Genomic DNA, 19674 nt, shown 5'->3' on the forward strand with positions numbered 1-19674 from the left:
TTTTGCTCCCTATGTATTTCAAAAAGGACTTCTTGTTGTCCTTGATCCGGGAAGCTAGTCCCAGTTCCAGCTCTACCTTGGCCTTACTAACTGCCCCCCTGCATCCTCGAACAACCTTAGTATAATCCTCCCCGGTGATGGCTCCTCCCTTCCATTGTGTGTACGCCTCTCTTTTAGTTAAAGACATTCTTGGATGCTTTTGGTGAGCCATGGGGGCTTTTACGCCCTCCTGCTCCCTTTGATCCGTATTGGGATTACCTCCCTTTGAGCTTGGAGGATCATCTCCTTAAGGAGCAACGACTCTGCTTGGTGATGGCCCCTCCCTTCCTTTGGGTGTACGCCTCCCTTTTTGCTAGGAGACATTCCCAGATGCTTTTGGTGAGCCATGGGGGCTTGTGTGCCCTCCTGCCCCTTTGATCCGTGTTGGGATTACCTCCTTTTGGGCTTGAAGGATCTTCTCCTTAAGGAGCCAACCACCCTCCTTAGACACCTGGCTCCCCTCCCTTCTGGGACCTCAGTGCTTCCCTGACTATTCTCCTTAGCTCATTGAAGTCCGTACTCCTGAAATCTAGGGCTGCTGCCTTGCTGCAGGCCTTTGCCACCTTGTGCTGGATGGTGAATTCCAGCAGCCAATGATCACTGTCGCTCAGGTGGTCGAGCACCCACAGCCCCCTCACCAGGTCATCACCCGTGGCCAGCACCAGGTCCAACAAGCCATCTCCCCTGGTGGGACTGTGTACCTCATGGGTTAGATGGAGGTCCTGCATTTTGGCTAGGAACCTACGTGAGTGGGCAGATCTGGCTGACTGCTCTTCCCAGCAGATGTCTGGAAAGTTCAGGTCACCCATGATGACCAAGTCCTTTGACCTAACTACCTCTGTGAGCTGACTTAAGAATTCCTGGTCTAGCTGTTTTCCTTGGTTGGCTGGTCTGTAGTAGATCCCCACTGTTAAGTCTCTTTCCCCTTGACTGCCTTGTATTCTAACCCAGAGCACTTCCGTGTGCCCCTTCTCTGACTCTGTGCTACCTGATGAGGATGTGTATTCCTCCTTAATGTAGAGTGCCACACCCCCGCCTTTCCTCCCTGTCCTGTCCTTCTTGTACAGCTCTTGATATTCACTGCCCGGTCATGCGTTGGGTCCCACCGTGTTTCAGTGAGCCCCACTAAGTTGGGGTTGGTATCAGCTAGCAGGAGGGTAAGTTCCTCCTGCTTGTTTCCCATACTACGAGCGTTTGTGTAGAGGCATCTGAGGCCTCCTGAGGATGTGTGCATTGGCCTCCTAATCACAGCATTGCCCTGGCCCCTGTTGTTTCCCTGTGTATATGTTCCGCTCGTTGGTCTAAGCTGGGCTGTACTTGTGAGTGCTGCTTGGTTTAGTGGTCCAAAGCTTCCTTCTCCCTCGTCTTCCCCTTCCCCCGACAAGCCTAGTTTAAAGCCGGCTGGAGGACATCTGCAAACCTAGAAGAAAACACATGCTTACCCTTAGGGGAAAGGTGGAGCCCATCCCATCTGAGCATGTCTCATTGTGATGTGTGGATCATTGTCAAGGAAGCCAAAGCCCACCTCAAGACACCATTCCCAAAGCCACCAGTTGGTCTCTGCAATGCACATCTCATGCCGTCTTCCATGTCTGCTCACTGGTATGACAGAAGAGAATACCATCTGTGCACCTATCTCCTTCAGCACTCCCCCCAGAGCATGGTAGTCTGCCATCAGGTGATCAGGGCTTCTCCTGGCCACATCATTAATACCTACATTGGTTTGGACCATGGGTTAGTAATCGGTGGGCTGGATCACAGCCTGGATCATCCCCATCACGTCCTGAATCTTTGCTCCAGGTAGGCAGTAGACCTTGCATGTCGAGGGGTCCTGGCGACAAATGGGGCCCTCTGTACCTCTCAGGATGGACTACAGGTCCACAGACTACAGTTTGAAAACCACTGCTATAGTATGTGTATATATAGAAAACTATTTACTATATTATAGTGTGTATGAATTTGCATGTGAGAGAGCTTTAAAACACACATATACACACATTGTAGTGTGTATATATATATAAAAAAAATTATGTTACAGGGTATACACCATGCGTGTGTGTGTGTGTGTGTGTGTGTGTGTGTATGTACAGACAGCTAGACAAACACTTGAGTATGGTGTTGTCACATGAGTGCCACTATTGGAGCCTTTCCAGGTATGGCTCCGCCCTCCTGTAATGGGCCAACCGCCTGCTTACTCTCTTGCCACGCCTTGATCTTATTTGATTAAATAAATTGTTGTAATTAGCGGGAGGCTGCCCATTTCTACGCACCCTGATGACAGGGGGTGCTATCTGCAGCTCCTTTTCCTCCCCTACACCGCAGCCCAAGCCTCGCAGATGGTGCTGGTGTGATCTGACTTTGGCCCTGTTATGTCTTGGCCCTCCTTTTGCCCTTGGGGCTTCTCGCTGCCCCCCTGCACTCTCAGGGCTCCTCGCTGCCCCCCTGCACTCTCGGGGCCCCTCTGCACTCTTGGGGCTAGCCAATGCACCCCGCAAAATACTGCGCCTTCTCCAGCACCAGGAAACCTCCCCCCCCCCACTACTGGGGTGTCCCTGTGAGGCCTCCTCCACCCCTAATAGCCTCACCCAGTCCTCCGGTTAAACAGTAAACACAAAACACAAAGGCCCCAGGCTATAACATAAAACTAAACCATCCAGTCAGACAACAGTTAATCCCTGCCAGGAAAAATACTCCAGCTCATGTCAGCAACCCATGGATACTTGTGCAGTCAAACCTTGGCCTTCTCTCCGCACTGGCTGAACTTCTCACTCCTTGGCTGTCAGAGGAGGAACTGCCACCCTAGCCTCCTGCCTGGGTTTAAGAAGGGGTAAGCCCTGCCCCTTCCTGTCAGGGGGTTTTGCCAGTTGCCCCAGCAACCAGCACATGTGTTGCCCTGGTGACTGGCGGCTGCGCCTCCCCCTTCTCACCACTAGGGGACTCTCTGCAGCCATCCCTGTTCTCAGGCGCAGGGCACCTAAGTGCTCTGTGATAGGTGTGTATGTATATACACATGCATGTGTGCAGATCTGGATAGAATATACTACATCATATAATTATTGGGGAAGTTTAACTATAGTGTATACATGCTAACCTATATTAGCATTATACTGCAATATAGTGTGTGTGTGTGTGTGTGTGTGTGTGTGTGTGTGTGTGTGAAAAACAGTAGGTTAAAATAGTAGGCCAAAGTCAGACAAGACTGTAGCTAAGAAGGAAAGATCTCTGATTCTCAGCCCTTTACCAATTACATAGTCCCCAGGCTATATTTCATGGGAAAACTGCTCACTTTACTTGTATAGAGAGGGTTATATAAGACAGATCTATTCCAGTTTCTTCCAGTTCTGCTTCCTTAAATTTCCTGTAGGGTAAAATTCAGCCTCTACTCCAGCCCTAAGAAAATACATTTCTACAGGGCACCTGCTTAAAGACTGTGGATAGAATTCTTCCTACTAACCCAGAATTAAAGTACACGGTATTTGGACAGCTATCGCTATTTTTCCATGTGCAGACATAGACCAGCCTACTGTCCCATGTTATGTTGAAAAGGGAGTGTGTTGGGCACACAAAGGGTGCGTACATACATACTAAGTTTCTGACAGTTAAGATGACTTAACTGTCAAAGCGTACACATGTAGAGTCAACTGAAATGCGGCACAAGATAATACACCTTTGAGGTATATCATCTAGAGCCACATTATTAAGTGGACTTAGCTCACAAGGTGGCTGCCACCACGTCAAGGAGCTGTACATGTGTATGTCTGACATCGCTTAGTTAAATTGGCTTAATTAAGTCAGCTTAGTATGTGTGTATGTACCCTATGATATTAAACTATAGCTCATATTCAATCTTACAGTACTAATAGTTAAGTGTGCTCTAAAGTTTTGTGTCAGGTTACCCCTGGCTTACTCCTATCATAATAGCTACCATTAAAAACTTATCTCCTTACTAATGGTACAGAAAAACAGAACATTTAGAATATGAAGTATTAAGTTGAGCCTTCATTTTAATGATGTGCTTGTTCTCCTTTTTAGTATTGTGTGACAAAATGTTTATAAAGAAAGCCCCTTGTTTGTTTTTTTGCATGGTATTACTCATTCTTTTTAGAGAAGAGGAGAAAAGCTGAGTCAGTTGATGAAATTGGATTGGGTTTTCTTTAAAACAGAAGGAAGACAAATGCACAAATACTGAGCAGCAGAAGGAGACAGTGAAGCTCCTGTATTCGATAATGACTTCCACTTGCAGCCTTGTTGCTGGATAATACTGGCCAAAGGATATGCTGTCATCAGACCTGCAACATATCCAACTCCTATTAGAATCAGCATGATGAATTCATTGTCCTCAGAGGTCTAGAGCAGCACTGCAAAGGTGAAGTTGTTTGTCAGATCAGTTGGCCTTTAAATGAAGAGCCAATAGTATCCAGTAGAGCCAGGGGTATCGGGAGATGGTGGGAGTAGCCAACAAAATAGTAAAGCTTACTTGCCTCCATGCTCTTAATGAGTGACTGCAGCCAAAAATTGATCAAGAAGGGGCAGCTGCCTCATCCAATTGACATTAAGCAATGAAAAGACTCTGTTATTTCAACTATAAAAACTTCTTCCTGTTGCTAAAATCTTTGGCAACAGTAGTCTTACCAGCCTATGACTTCCCCAGCAGCCTTGCAGATCCCATATTATAGTTCCTTAAACCTAAACAATTTAGTTTATCAGCCTATTAGTCTTCAACTTTTGCTGACTTAATTTTATGTAATTGACTCAACTGCACTACTGTTACCTTGGGCAATGTAGAGCACAGGTCACTGCACAAAACCTTCTTTATGAGATTTTAGATGAGCAGAGCTCTGGGATGTGCAGAGGTGGTTAGCTGTTTTAGTCTGAAATCAGAAAGAAGATGAGGCATGGTGGCACCTAGAAACTGATTGCTTCAGAGGGTCATGAGCTTTTGTGGGCAACAACCTACTTTGTCCATTCCTAGCACCTGATGAAGTAGGTTGTTGCCTATGAAAGTTCATGCCCTTCTCAAACAGGTAGTTTCTAAAGTGCCACCCTGCCCTCCTTTTTGCCTGGGGTCTACAGGACAGGATCTTCACAGTATGTTGCTACCCCTGGATAGAAGAAAGTTAACATTTCCATTGCATGGGGTCTTACCTGACTAGAAAAGTGGTGGTGGTGAGCAGGTGGGATAATTTTCATTCATTGTCTCCGCTATATATATCTGCCATGAAAGCTGTGTGTGCAGGAGGTAGATCTGGTTTTTAACAAGGGAAAGTTAGTGTAGGTGAGTGAGCTGCTTTGAGCAAGTTTGAAAATATTTGCAATAATGTGGCTTTGAGGTGCCAGAGGTGCAGGTAGTAACTGGAAACTTGATTGGCTGACCTATTGCTCTCATCCAGTATAGTTTTTTTGTTGTTTTGGAGGGCAGTTTTTTAGTTCACAGAGTAGATGAGTCATATCATACATGACATGTCCTCTGGCAGAAGAGGTGTCTTTAGACAAAGCACTCCAAGAGTTTCCTTCACAAAAATACCAATGGGTGGTGTGTGTCTGTTTGAACTAGGATGAGCTATCCCTGTGGGTTTGCAATTAGAAATGAAAATGACCCTGGTGAATTAAGGGTTATCCTCTGAGAGAATCCTAAGTTGGAGCAAGAGAAGCACCCACAAATCTCTAGTGTGTATTATTTCTTCTTTTTATAGTAATTGCAGCCATTTTGCCTTAACTCAAGCCAACTTGCTTCATTAAGATCAACTGCAAAAAACTTTTATCTAAAGCTGCGGTCAAGTGGCCATTTAGAATCTGGCAATATTTCAGCATTTTACAGTCAGTGACGATCTCTAACACAAAAAATATTTTCTTTTTGTTTACAGGAGCCAACATTCCTTCCACACTGTTCTTGCAACTCTGAGATGTGTGTACCCTGTAGATAATGTTATCTAACCTTTTACTGGCTGTAGAGAATAAACTTTTTTGCAAAGAGGAAAGCATGAACAAGGAGAGATGTACGATCAGACAGAAAGGCATCTATGGGTTGGACAAACAGAGCCAAAGTGCAGAGGCACACCCAAGGTTAATAACATACTGTTCCACCAGCTTCTATCTAATCTTGGAAAATGTCCTCCAATGCAAGGGAAAATGGAAAAGTGATTATGTGCTTTGAAAAAAGGTCTTGCTCTACTGTCTAGACAGCTTTAAAAACACGAAGTTAGGGTGTTCCTATTTATGAAAAATGCAGCTTTACTGTTGCCTTAACTCAAAAGAAGAAAGAAACTGCATTGAGGACATTTGGCTGTAATATGTTCCCCAAATCTGTCCACGGGAATTTATTTCTTTAGGGTTTTTTTTAATTCATTGTATTTTTACATCTAACCTGGTGTCTCAAGGGTTTTCACTTCACAAGAGCAATCCTGAGGTGGTTTGTGCAACAACTTCATGATTGCATGCATATAGATATCTGTTCTGGGAGACCTGATATCTTCAGCATTGGAGAGAGAACCCAGGTTGATTTGCTCCAAAGAACCATAGTTAATAGTGTCTCTAACTTATTTACAGTGAGATTGAGCCTTCTTTCCCTGTGCTTTAGGAGTGGGTTGGCAGAATAGTTAAATGTTTTGCTATGGCTCTGGAGGCATGAGTTCAAGTCCTGCTTTGGATTTGTGCCAAGGCTGTCCCCAGTGGACCCAGCTATAAGTGTGTACTTGGTAATTTGGACTGGAATGTCAAAGGTGGCCAGATGTGGTGGTGCTGGTTACATTGCTTCTTTATGTACTGTTGGCTAAGAAACAGGTTTTAACCAGCCCTTATTGGTGCTATAAGCCAGTGGGACTATAAGCTCAAATGGAGCTTCCTTCCAACTTCGTGTGTTAGTTGTAAAGATCAACATCACAGCTCACCAGTAAAGGACAGGAGCTTGTGCATGCCACAGCAGCATATCCCACCTAACTTAGTTTAAAATAATAGATCCCCTCTCCTGCAAACTCTCCTTCAGGCCTTGACTCAAGTGATATTGTACTAGCACCAGTGGGAAGAGTGATGGCGTATATTGGCCATGGATATACCCTTACCCTACAGGCCCAATTCAGTCTTCCCTGAAGTACTTCCCATGTTTATGCAATTATTGTATTCAAAATGCAGAAATGCTACTAAGGGATGGAAATAGGAGACAGAGCCCTGAGCACCCACTCTTCTAGGGTAGCACCCAGTTCACTTAACCCCAAAGCCAAGCTTCCTGTAGCCTACCTTCCCTCTGGCCCCACATATCTCTTCCTCTTGTCTGCCTAGGAAGGAAGACAAATAATCTTGACCCTGCCTAGCCTGCTGATTAGAGCACTTGGCTAGAAATTTGGAGTTGGGGGTTTAAAATTTATAAGCTGAGGGGCCTAGAAGTATGATATCTCATTCTCTGGGCAAGGTTTACTGGGCTAAAGGGTGGGAGGGCTTGGCTCTCCTCCCTCATGAACTATTTACTAGTTGTGGTTTATCTTTAATCAGACAACCAGCAGGGTTTGCATCCTGGGCAAACCCTAAGTAAGAGCAGGGGGTGAAGGTGGGGCAAGCAGGTGTTGCCAAGTTCTGGATGACCAGGGATGTCCAAGCAGGAATCTTACCTATGCAGGGGACTCTAAAGCAGTCCCCAGGTGTTGCTGCCACCTGTAGTTAGCTGCAGTGTGGTCTCCTTGACCTGACTGTTGCTCCTATAGTACTAGTGTGAGGTTCATGTACCTGGCTACTGCTGCATGAGCAGCACGATAGTGCTTTTTTTGCTGCTGGGGGTGAGACTCTGCAGGCACCCTTACTGAGTGGGTGCCTGGGGCTGGTGCTTCACTTGCCCACCCCAGGGTATGCTACTCATCTTAGTGACTACTGGTTTATGGACTGTCATGGACTTGTTGACTTTCTCAGGCACACTAGCACTGCAAGAGAGCTTGAGTTGTTCTCTCCAGTGCCTGCGGAAAAGACGTTGAATTGTGCAGGAGGGGTTGGGATCTAAAAGCCATATAAATGGTCCTAAATACCACGTATGCAGTTCACTTTGGCCACAAGCACTACTTATCTGCCTGAAGGGGATTTAGATTTGGGGCATACTGTCTAGAGCAAATGAATAAATACAGCAATATAAATGCCAAAGCTGCTGGAGCCTTATCTATACTATAGGACCACTGGTATTCTTAGTGGTGATACTAAACTGTTAGTATCAGAAGTGACAATTTCTTGTTAACATTTCTTAATGTGTAAGAAGCCACAGAGGGTATTTTAAGTCAGGTTTTCAGTTTTTTTTCTGCTTTATCAGTTTTAATTCTTAGTTTCTTGTGGCTTCAGTGGAAGACTGAAACATCTGCATTGCTGCATTTTATAGTGTCACCTTTCTTGCATCTGTAGTTGTAGCTGTCAATAACAGATCAAAGTACACTTGTGACATTTTCAGCAGTAGATCTCTCTAATGTTACCAGTACATTTCTGGTTCCCCATGCCTCCTGATCACAGGTGTGGCAACAGTTTCAAAAGTAGGTAAACCCAAGATTAAACTCAAAAAACCTTTTTTTTAAATCACTGGAGTTAACTTAGCCTGTAAAAGTCATGCAGAATCTGTCTTCTTTGGGTCAGTTAACTGAAATTCACATCTTCGCTATCAGTGTTAAAGTTCTGACTAATTTTATTCTTTCAATAGGAAAATGAAAAAAAAACCCTACAAAGCAAACTCATATATGCATCTTGCATACCTCTACATGATATTGAATAGTTTGGAATTATTTTGTAGTATGGAAGCTAAAAATGAGACAGTTCTGCAAGTTTTTGTGCGTTTTCTTAGTTTGTGTGTTTCCTTAGTTTGCTGAACTGAGGTGATTTTAATTTTTTCCTCATGCCTGTAAGTAGGTCTGTACACCAGTACTCCTTGCAGTACCACTAAGAATAAAGTACTAATATAGATAACAATCAGTGCTCTCTACTTCCATGTTACGTAAGTCTGAGTAGTTTGTTGCACCAGTAGTAAAAAAAAGCAATGGGAGCTTCTATGATGGGAGCTTCTATGTAGTGCTGACATACCTGTATTCAGGACAAATTCTGTTGAGCTCCTCAGTATGACCATGATATGTCTTGTCTCACCTCCACCTGTAGGCACTGACTTCTGTTTTTTCTGGGAGGGGGCCTAAGATGATGGACATAGATTCACAGATCCACAGAAGCTAGGGTCGGAAAGGACCTCAACAGAGTCTGACTCCCTTCCCTGGGCAGGAAAGAGTACACATGTGTAAAACTTTCCACATTGCAGGTGAAAGCCCTCTTCCCAGGTGGGGGACAGGGCCCTCAGGTCCACATGTACTTTGGCTCCTCTGCCTCCATCTGTATTAGAGAATGAAAGTCTTCAAAAAGGGAAGGGGAGGAGGCAAGTCAACAGTTATAGTGAACACTTGCTAATTTTGTATGATGTTAACCCTCTTATTGTGTCACAGGGATAGTATGTATTACAAAACATTGTTAAAAAGTGCTTACATTCTTATAAATTACAAGATTTATGGACTTGAAAACCCGAGAGGCTCATTCTAGTCCTTTTCTTTAGTGGCCATAAAATGTGATCATAGAAATTCCCTTTACATTAATTGTACTGGTAAAAAATTTATAGGGTTGGGATTTTTTGCTAACATGATCCACTGGGGTTGATTTTATTTAAATATACTTGCACACTTTATTTTTAGAAATGCTGAGCTCCAATTGCAGCTAATGAGAGTTACAGGTGCTTGGCCCCTCTGAAAACCAGGGCACTTTTCCCAGTGAATTTCTAACTTGTTCATGGGATTCATTAATGAATAACTTGGATCTAACAACAACATTATAAATTTTTAACAAGTATTCATCAAGGCTTCTTATGTCCTACAAAAGTTGACCTCTGACACCAAATATGTTAATCTCCAGCTTGCTCTACAATTTTTTGGGGACAAGTGGCAACCCTTGTGTAATGGCATGATGAAATCATTAGGCATTCATAATGAACTATACTGCAGCCATAAAAATAGGTCATTCTTATCCAGAAATACTTCAAAATGAGTCACCTCATGTTCATGTATAATGAATGAGATGATTGGGGGCAAAATGGGAGCTCTATCTTGGGACTTGCTAGCAAGATCAAAAGGGTCCAAAGATGGTTGATGGGCATTGAGTTATATTCTCCCTTCATAATAAGATGACTTTTTAAAAGAAAAAAATCAGGATGATTGGAAGTAGCATGTGCTTATTGTTTCAGCCCCAAACAGTAGAGATTCTGTCCTTTATAATTTAGAGTGTGACTAGACCAAGAAGAGGCCAGGCACTGGCCAAGCCAGAGATAGATAGGCAAGGGCAAAGGCAAAGTAACCATCCAAAAAGAGGGAGAAAATGATCTCAGTTCAAACTCCGTGGTGAAGAGTATAACCAGGGCAGTCAGAGAAAATCAGGATGATAAGCTGCCTTTCAGATGCCAAGATAAGCAAAGGATGTCCTGAAGTAAAAGAACCATTTCTCTGTAGCAATGTAGGCATACCAGTTTCTGTTGCTATTGGCAAACAGGCAAGTGATGTGGCTAGCATCATGCCTGGCCACATTTTGACTCCCCAACCTGCATGGCCAGGTATGTTTTTACAGTGTGGTTGATGGGGGGTGGCCTTGGCAGAAGTTTGGAACAAGTCTCAAATACAACTCTGAAGCCATAGCAAGATGCCGTAACTGCTCTGCCATGACACCTCAGAGACAGCTTGAATAGCCCAGGTAAAATTCTGAGTACTGTAATCCATGCTCCCTCCCCACCTAACCTTGTCTATACTTGAGCATTGAGTTTAACTCCATTCTCATTGATATAAATGAGACTCTTCACTTGTGAAAAGCTGTGGACATGCACAAACATTTGCAAGGTGACGGCCTCTGTGGAGACAAGTAGAGGGAGATTCAAGAGAATGGAAGACAGGAATGGAGTCCTGGAGTGAGAACACTGGATTAGTGAACATCTCTGGCTTGTAGACCATTCTGATGCCAAATGTAAGTGAAATAAGGAGAAGAACAAGATACCTATGGCATACAGAGGGTTTGATTCACAGTTTTACCTGTACTCTTGCAATGAGCACTCTGCTTGACTTCAGACTAACATGGCTAACTACCTCTGTTCCTATGATGAGACCACTGTTAACAAAGATGTAGGACTGACCGCTCATGTAGGTTCCTAGCTGAGATACAGGACATCCACCTAACCCAGGAGGTGCACAGTCCCATCAGGGGAAATGCCTTGCTGGACCTGGTCCTGGCCACAGGCAACGACCTGGTGAGAGGACTTTGGGTTCTCGACCACCTGAGTGATAGCGATCATCGCCTATCGGAATTCACTATCCAGCACAGGAGGGCTGAGTTCAATGAGTTAAGGAGATTAGTAGGAGAGGCACTGAGGTCCCAGAGGATAGGGGAGTTGGGAGTCCAAGACGAGTGGTCGTTTCTTAAGGAGACAATCCTCTAAGCCCAAAGGGTGACAGTCCCAATGGGAATCAAAGGGGGCAAGAGTGCTCAAAAGCTCCCATGGCTCCCCAAAGGCATTCAGGAATGTCTCAAAGCTAAAAAGGAGGCATACATCCGGTGGAAGAGAGGGGCTATCACCAAGGAGGATTATACCTCCATTGCTCAAGACTGTAGGGGGGCTGTTAGGACGGCTAAGGTGGAGACGACGCTAGGACTAGCGGCCAGGATTAAAGATAACAAGAAGTCCTTTTTAAAATACATAGGGAGTAAAAAGAACACACTGGGTAATGTGGGGTCCCTGCAGGACACTCTTGGCAACCTGGTGGTTGCACCAGATGAAAAAGCTGACCTCTTTAACAAATTCTTTGCCTCCATTTTACTGAGCAGAGACCGGGACATCCCCCACACGGGAATTTCAGACAGTCTCAGGAGAGGCACCGCCAGGCCTAGGTTTAGAGAGGACCTAGTTAGGGAACTTTTGGTGGGGCTGGATGTGTTTAAATCAGCAGGTCCAGATGATGTCCACCCCAGGGTGCTAAGGGAATTGGCAGGGGTCATTGTGGGCCCCTGGCATGGCTTTACGAGCACTCGTGACCGGAAAAAGGCCAATGTGGTCCCCATTTTCAAAAAAGAGAGGAAGGAGGATCCAGGTAACTATAGGCCCATTAGTCTTACTTCGGTCCTGGGGAAGCTCTTTGAGAAAATTATCCAGGAGCACATCTGCAAGGGACCATCAGGGGAGATTATGCTCAGGAGCATAAGAGCAACATGGGTTTATTAGGGCCAGGTCCTGTCAGACCAACCTGGTGGTGTGGTAAACGTAGTCTTTCTGGACTTTAGGAAGGTCTCTGACACTGTCTCTCACTCCATTTTCATTAAAAAACTAGGCAACTGTGGCATTGATGCCTACACATTCAGATGGGTCACAAATTGGCTGGAGGGCTGCACCCAGAGAGTAGTGGTGGATGGGTCATTTTTGGCATGGAGGGATGTGGGCAGTGGGGTCCCCCAGGGCTCAGTCCTCGGGCCCGCACTGTCCAACATCTTCATCAGTGACTTGGACAAGGGGGTGAAATGCACCTTGTTCAAATCTGTGGATGACACCAATTTGTGGGGTGAGGTGGGCACGCTAGAAGGGAGGGACAGGCTACAACTAGATCTGGACAGGTTACAGGGGTGGGCGGATGAGAACAGGATGGGTTTCAACACTGACAAGTGTAGGGTGCTGCACTTGGGGAGTAAGAACCAGCAGCATACCTACAGGCTGGGGAACTCCTTTCTTGTCAGTGCAGAGGCAGAAAAGGATCTTGGAGTCATTATTGATTCTAAGATGAACATGGGCCGGCAGTGTGGGGACGCAGTCAGTAAGGTTAACTGCACCTTGTCATGCTTCCATAGCTGCATCATGAGCAGGTCCAAGGAGGTGATCCTCCCCCTCTATGCAACACTGGTCAGGCCACAGTTGGAGTACTGCATCCAGTTCTGGACACTGCACTTCAGGAGGGATGTGGCCAGCATTGAGAGGGTCCAGAGGAGGGCCCTGGGCGTGGTCAGGGAGCAGCAGGACAGGCCCTACAAGGAGAGATTACGGGACCTGAACCTATTCAGTCTTCACAAGAGAAGGCTGAGAAGGGATCTGGTGGCCATCTATAAACTTACCAGGGGGGACCAGCAGGGAATAGGAGAGGCCCTGTTCTCCCGAGCACTACCTGGAGTAACTAGGAATAATGGCCAGAAGTTGTTAGAGAGTAGATTTAGGCTAGACATCAGGAAGCACTACTTCACAGTCAGGGCGGCTAGGATATGGAACCAACTTCCAAGGGAAGTGGTACTCACTTCTACTTTGGGGGGTCTTCAAAAGGAGGCTAGATAATCACTTAGCCAGGGTCCTTTGATCCCAGCATTCTTTCCTGCTTGTGGCAGGAGGTCAGACTTGATGATCTGCTTGAGTCCCTTCTGACCCTACCAACTAACTAAATAAAAACCTAATTTAAAAACCCTCAGAAAAATACTCCCCTGCCCCTCTCTCCCTCCAGCCTCTCTTTCTTCTGGTGAACTGGAAAAGAAACAAAAGTGATAGGAAGGAAGATAAAGGAAAGAAGAAAAGGATAAAGCGAAGACTTTGGGGGATTTGTCAAAATTTAGAAAAGTTCAACCCAAGTGAACACTTGTCAGTTTTCAAATGACATTGTTTTGTAAGCTGTTGTGCAGACAATGTTTCAACCAATTCTAATGTGAATGAAAATGATTTTAAAACTAATAAATCAGTCGCTGATATTTTTTTTACTATTCCATGCATTACCAGTTGAAAAAATAAAGCTTCTTAATAGCCAGCTAAGTTTTGTTTTGTGTACTCTAAATATACAGTAAACTGAGTTTCTTTCACTTTAGCACGGGGACATTTCTAATTCCATTTCAGAACATGTAGATCATTCCATACAATCTAGTCTTATGTTGTGGGTCTACATGATGCAAGATCAGTTTCCTCTTGAGTGTTTTTTTCTTATTTGCTTATCTGCAGGTAAGAAGTTGTCCAGAACTCCTTTGACTCTAAGACCAAAGATGTACATTCCCTATTGTGAATCCACAAAAACTATGAATCTGCTTTTGTTCTTGTTGAATTCAGTGGACTGAAACCTAGCTGTATGTGCCTGGAAGAAGCATAATTATTGGGAAAGCTCCCTTACACCCCCAACTAACCCCAGTTCAAATCTTGACAGTTTTATGGACATTTAAATGTTACAGTTAAGCATGACAAAAAATCTACTCCCCACATGGGGACAGTAGGTAAGACAGGATAGGGAATATAGAGAAGACAGAGTTTTGTGCACCTCATGAACGCTCCAGGCTAAAAGATAGAAGAGGTTAAAAAAATATTTTCCTAAAGATGCAATAAGACATGGTACTGTATTTTGAGGCAAGGGCATTTGACACAGGCACTTGCTAAATATTTATACACAAGAAACTCTGTTAAAATAACACTTGAGGGTAGGCTTAAACTGCACCAGGAAATTCAGAGTTAAGACTCAAGTGCCACCCAAGGGTCAGTGATTGGACCAGTGTATCTCTAACAATTTGTGTGGTGCAGCAGATTGACTGGTCTAAGGTTCACTTCCCCACTGCACCAAGCTAGATGAGTTAATGATGCTTCTTTTCTGCCTTTGTTTTAAAGTATCTGGCTTTTGTGCTAAAACATGTAGACTCCACTCAGGCAAAATTCCAAGTGGAGAAAGCAGTATACTGGGGCTGAGTAAATAACAATTCAATTTGTGGATCAACTAAAGACTCCTCTCTCTGAATAAGTTCCCCATTTATAAAATAAGACAGTGATTCCTTGTTTCCACATTTGTGGTTTTTGTACATAGAGAGTATAAGCTCTTCAGGGCAGGAATAATTTCCTCTTTTTTTGTGAATAAAGAGCGTTTAGTATAGGGAGTTCTCTTGGGGCTACCAGAATAGAAATAATAGTAATCCTGCAATGTCTGCTCTGGCTAAAAAAAAATAAGAAAAAGAAAAATCAGCTGACTGCAGGATTAAGCCAGCTGTAGACTGAAGACTGTTTCTTAATACTTTCAGTAGATTCTCTTCACACTGATTTCCAGAAATGAGGGTCAGTTAAAAGGTAGATGAGCGGGTTGCTTGTCCTTGGAACACTGGCCATGTTTCTCCCATTGGCAGCCAGGTGCTCTAGTTTACAATCCTCCCCACCTTTGTGCCCTAACCCAACCATCACACTGATGGAGAGAGCAACAGCTGTTCGTAGACAAAGTCTTTTGTCAAGAGCTCTGCATCCATCCATTTGCAGAAGGATCTTGGCGAGCTACAGTGAGAGCAGTTCCTTAGAAGGCACTGGGATGCCATCAACTCATTATAAATTCCAGTGCAGTGGTGAGGAGAAATCACACCAAATACTTGTTTTACTGGCTGTTACATTCCCAGGGGATGGGCTAATAATTCTGGCACAATCACACTTTCTCTGAACAGTTCATTCCCTGCTTAAATGTTTTTTCAGATTCACCCCATTTCTGCTTCAACTGTCTGCAGCTGGGGGATTAGGCCCATAAATTAGCAGAACACCTTATATTCTTTCTTTTTAGTCTGACACTAGACTATTGGAAACACCAGCCATGGCACTGAAAACTTTCAGCACTTCCCTATAAACACATTCCAATAGATTCATCAGTTGTTTGGAATTAGGCACTCGGTGGCCAGCCACAGGGCTAAAGAAACAGAATCCCCCGCCCCCATCACTCTCTGTCATGAGGGTGTGTTCTGTATTAATTCGTACAAACCCTTCCCTTTCTCCTTTGTCAGCTGCAACAGGTCATTTCCTCTCCCTCCTCTGTGCATGGTTGCAATTATTCTTTGCCAACTCAGAACATTTTAGATTCTCATTTCTCCCTGTTCCCTGCAGGCAACACAACAAAAGGAACTAAATAGAAAAAATAAAAGCCTTGTTCAGTGTTATGCCTTTTTAACTTAGTCCTATCTGCCTTTCCAGTTAAGGGTGAACAGGTCAAACTTTATGAGGAGGTACTGGAAAAACACAAGGTCCAGACAAGGGCTGGTCACTCTAAAATTCAGTTCAAAACTGCACTCCTCCTTCATAGCCCATGATTCTGCTTGGCCGTGCCAGAAGAATGCAACAAGTTTCCTCATTCATGCAAACCTGCCTCTGCAATTGTACTTTGTACTTCCCTGATGCTGTCTACCGAGGGATCTAAGTGCTTACAATATAACTCTTAGGAAGATAAGTAGCCTTCTCCCCAGATGATAGATGAGGAAATTGAGGCATATCGGGAGGAACTAATTTGCCTAAGGTCATATGAAAGGCCCTTGGCAGGGTCAGAAGCAGGGAGATCATGTCTCTATGCCTTGTGGTTTAGCAGAATGTTATGGGGGTTTATGGGGAGGATACTAGATTGGTAGGGCCCCCATTTGGGATTTGGGAAACCAGGGCTCTAATCTTAACTCTGCAGTATGTGCTTCTGCTTTTCTACCCTTTGTCTATCATGAATATTTTGAATATAAGCTGTTTGGAACGGGGCTCTCTTCCTATGTATTTCTACAGCATCTAGCACAATGGGGCACCTACACACATGCACTGAGGCTGCTCCGATGCACTGTAATTACAGTACGTCTGATCAGATTTGAGACTCGTGTCATGTGTGTCAGCGTTCCCTCACTGAAAAATAGTAGTGGGGGCACTTCTGAGTTTTAGTTAAAGTGCACCTGCTCCCATTTTTGAACACAGGGATGCTGATACAAGTGATGCTCTGGGTGTTTTAATTAGAGTGGCTCTTGGAGCTGCTGTAATTAAAGCCTGCCCTCTACCCCACCACCTCCCAGTTCACATGTATAAATGCCCATGGTGTCTAAATCAAGTGGGCCTCTTTGGCAATGTTATATTACACATCCTGGCAACACCATACCCTAGAGGCTGTGTACCTCTTTATGCAAAATGGAAATGGCTGCAATATCTTTTTTATGCATTTTAGTGAATTCTGAAAGTTCCTAGTGTAATGTTCATAGAGGCAAAGTTATGGTATCTCTGACTTGAACACACAGGTCAAGCCCTGCCGGGTTAGTGAGTCTTCTAAGAGCAGGAAGTATTACATACATACTGCTTCAAATATCATGTTTTTGCTGCTATAGTTTGTAGCTTCCTAACACCCTAATGTAGATACAGAGTTGTCCATATGTATAGGTGCCCAATGCTAAAATTTTCCCTTTTCTGCTGCCTTATGACCACAGGGGGCAAGGATTGATACAAGCTGGGCTGTGCAAAACACCCATGTTCTGCTTCAACTTCTGTTTTGATGTTTTAATGGAAATGTGTTTCATTTTGAGTTTCATTCCTGAGCCAGGCTCTGTCCCCAGTGCTGAGAAACTCAGCCCAGCTGGGGAAGTTGCTGAGTTTCCCAGTGCTGGGGATGAAGCCCAGCTGGGGGAACTACCTCCCCCAGCTGGTTTGAGTTTCCCAGTGCTGGTAATTGCTGGGAACTGAGCCCAGTGGCAGGAGGTGCTTTCCCCAGCTGTATTCAGTTCCTCAGTGCTTGGTCCCAGAAGGCAGGAACAGCCTCCTGTCATTCAGCAGGTAAACTGGGGGCCCACCCACACACTCAGGAGATTGTGCAATATAACATTGCCAAAGAGTCCCACCTGATTTGGACACCATGGGCATTTATACATGTGCACCAGGAGGTGGGGGTAGGGGGAGGGCTTTAATTACAGCAGCTCCAAGAGCCACTCTAATTAAAACACCCAGAGCATCACTTGTATCAGTGGCTCCTGCAGCTGGGCTGAGTTTCCCAGTGCTGGAGACAGAGCCCAGCTGGGGGAGGCATGTCCCCAGCTGGGCTGAGTTTCCTAGTGCTGTGAACCACTGAGAACTGAGTCCGGCAGCGAGAGGTGCTTCCTCCAGCCGGGCTCGGTTCCTCAGTGCTGAGTCCCAGGCAACAGGAGCAGCCTCCTGTCATATGGCAGGCACATTGGGGGCCCACCCACATCCCTGGGAGAGCTGCAGGGGCTCTTCCAGACTCCTTCTAGGTGTGCAGGTCCCCATTCTGCCTACTGGATCACAGAACGCTGTTCCTGCTCCCCGGCTTCTGCTTGTAAGCAGCTTGAGGTGCAGTTTCCTAGAAACCCCTGCACTTATCTCCTTGAAACTTGGCAGGCTTCATGCCTGCAGATGAGGCTACCATCCCTGCAAGTTTAATCGGAATCAGGCAAGAAATAACAAGGTGATAGGCTGTTTCATGCTTCTCCATTATAGCCTATGGGTGAAATGTGGAAATAGCATCAAAACAGCAAAAAGGAACAAAACTTGAAATGAAACACTGTTCCATTGAAATGTTGAAACAGAAGTTGAAGCGGAAAGCTGCTGTTTCTCACAGCCCTATTGAGTACCTGTATTTTTTAGGGAGATATTCATGCATATATGCAGGTGTGTCAGATTTGGGAGTTAAGATGATGGGCGGGCAGAAGAAGATCTGTAACAGGGCCTTTATCCCCATTACATGGGTTCTGGATTACTACTAGATGGATGTTTTTTTAAGGCTGCTTCCAACCATACCATATCATACCAGACTATAAAACCTGGTGATCTGGAAGCAAGAGGTACTTTGGCTTCTGAGGAGGTAAGCGTTCTCAGGGTAGAGTCAGAAGACCTGGTGGAGTGGAAGGCCATAGATTATGTTGGAGCAGAGTGCAATGGAGGGCAAAAGCTGAGAATTAATGGAGAGGTATTTGACTTACGGGGAACTTTTGGGGTATAGTGGCTGGAACTCCCTAAGGGGTAAGAAGGTGGTTGAGTGGTGTGGTCCAGGCTAGGGTAATGAGCTACTAGCCTCCAAGAAGTGTTTTTTTCAAATAATATAAAACAAACACAACAGAAACATAAAACAAAATAATCTGAAGCTTAAGAGGAGAGGGGAAATGTTAATGAATACTCACAGGCCTAACTTTGCTGAACACTTATATATAACTAACCAGTTCCTTAAGTCATACTGAATCTAAAAACCATTCAGAAACTGGAGAACGAACCATAGCCAGTAAATAATTTTTGTGACTAATAATTCTGTCACCTCTAAAGCCCTATTTTAGCAAGGTATTCAGGGAGCTAACTAACTAAGCACATAAACAGTCCCACTTTCTTAAATAAGGCTATTATGCAGTTTTAAAGTTAGGTACATGGTCAATGTGTTACAAATCTGTGCCCTAATATGTGCATTTTTTTTCCTTGCCTACATTTTCTCCTCAGCTTCATGCATGTGTGTGCGTGAGTCACGCATACATACACACAACATAATCTATGGCTTTGTACTCTGCTCCAGCATAATCTGTGGCCTACATGTGTGTGTATTCTTAGCGTCACCACCTGGGTTTGAGAATTTATTTGAGGGAAAGAAGGATGAAAGTTGAGGCACTCATTCTGTTGTTATAGGCACCTGACAGACATGAGGGGAAAATGTCACTTTACTGGAAGAGAAACTGCATCAGTTTGACCCAGTTCCCCAGTATTTGTATAGCTGAATCAGCTATTAGATAAAAGCAACAAAAAGCTTTGCTGAAGTACACAATCTATGCAGATGCTGGGCGAGCCAGGTCAAGCCAAGTGGTTCCTCTTCTGGGCATGTGCTGCACTTGGCGTGGGGGGTACACTGA

Source organism: Crocodylus porosus, unplaced genomic scaffold, assembly GCF_001723895.1.
Source record: "Crocodylus porosus isolate Cpor-Errol unplaced genomic scaffold, CroPor_comp1, whole genome shotgun sequence".
NCBI lineage: Eukaryota > Metazoa > Chordata > Crocodylia > Crocodylidae > Crocodylus > Crocodylus porosus.